Source organism: Lontra canadensis, unplaced genomic scaffold (genome assembly GCF_010015895.1).
Source record: "Lontra canadensis isolate GAN:19392208 unplaced genomic scaffold, GSC_riverotter_1.0 scaffold77, whole genome shotgun sequence".
Lineage (NCBI taxonomy): Eukaryota > Metazoa > Chordata > Mammalia > Carnivora > Mustelidae > Lontra > Lontra canadensis.
In genome coordinates, this window is record NW_022631071.1 from 10,502,958 (window position 1) to 10,503,992 (window position 1,035).

A 1,035-nucleotide genomic window follows, 5' to 3' on the forward strand; every position below is an offset into this window, starting at 1 on the left:
GAGAGAGAGAGAGAGACTGGGACAGGGGACTAATGGTGTGAGTGGAGCAAAGGGAAATATTACTCAAAGGCAAGGTGCAATATGATAATTTCAGTTTCAAGTGAAGGACAACCCAACTCAAACTAGTTTAAATAAGAGAGAAATCTATTGTTCTGTGTAAATGGAAAGTCCAGAGCTGGTTCCAGTCACTCAAAGGATAGCTCTCACTTTTCCTCCTTGACTATGATTTTCCCTGTGTGTGCTTTATCTTTTGGAAAATTCCCTCCCATTGTATTAACAAGTATAGATTTATACCATCTTTATATCTTTTAATTACATAGCTAGAATTTCTTACTCAAATTCTAGCAAAAATTTCTAACAATTTCCCCCACAGACTAGCTTAGATCACTTGCCCATTCCTGAACTAATCATTTTGGCCAAGGAGATGGGATACTCTAATTGAAAATGCCTGTCATCTTACAACTTCTCTGGTCAGTCAGAGAAGTCAATAGAAAAAGTTTCTATTAGTAGAGAAAAAACGAGGTGGAAAAATTGTGTTAAGTAGACAAAACCGTAGCTAACACAATAGACTACCAGCAATATGTCCAACCTTATGATGTGAGAAGGGCATATATAATATGGGTGTAGCAAAAACAAAGTAATATACTCAAATCTCAATTATCTGGATGTTCTATATAGAAGTATAGGTGGAACATATGACCATTTTTTTTCAGGTAATAACCTTCTTTTTTTTATGGGATGCTTCACAGTTTTGTGTGTTATCCTAGTTCAGAGGCCATGCTAATCTCTGTATAATTCCAGTTTTAGTATGTGTGCTGCTGAACTAGCACAACAGCTTTCATTCTTGATTAATATTTCTCCAGTACACTCTTTGGACCAATTGCCCCAGAATTTTTGGGAATCTTGTTAAAAATAATTTTCTGGGTTCTATCCTAAATCTGTTGAATCAGAATCTACAAATAAATTCCTCTTGGCTGGGAATCTACAGTTTTAGCAAGAAGTCTGGGTGGATTTTATGCATCCTAATGCTCCAGA

General features: G+C 36.0%; 1 non-coding gene across 1 annotated transcript; it reads right to left on the reverse strand.

Moving 5' to 3' along the window:
* Positions 1 to 727: 727 nt before the first annotated feature.
* LOC116881812 lies at positions 728 to 830 on the reverse strand. Its single transcript, XR_004385489.1, has one exon. It is a non-coding gene; the product is annotated as a U6 spliceosomal RNA (small nuclear RNA).
* Between the last annotated feature and the right edge of the window lie 205 nt (positions 831 to 1,035).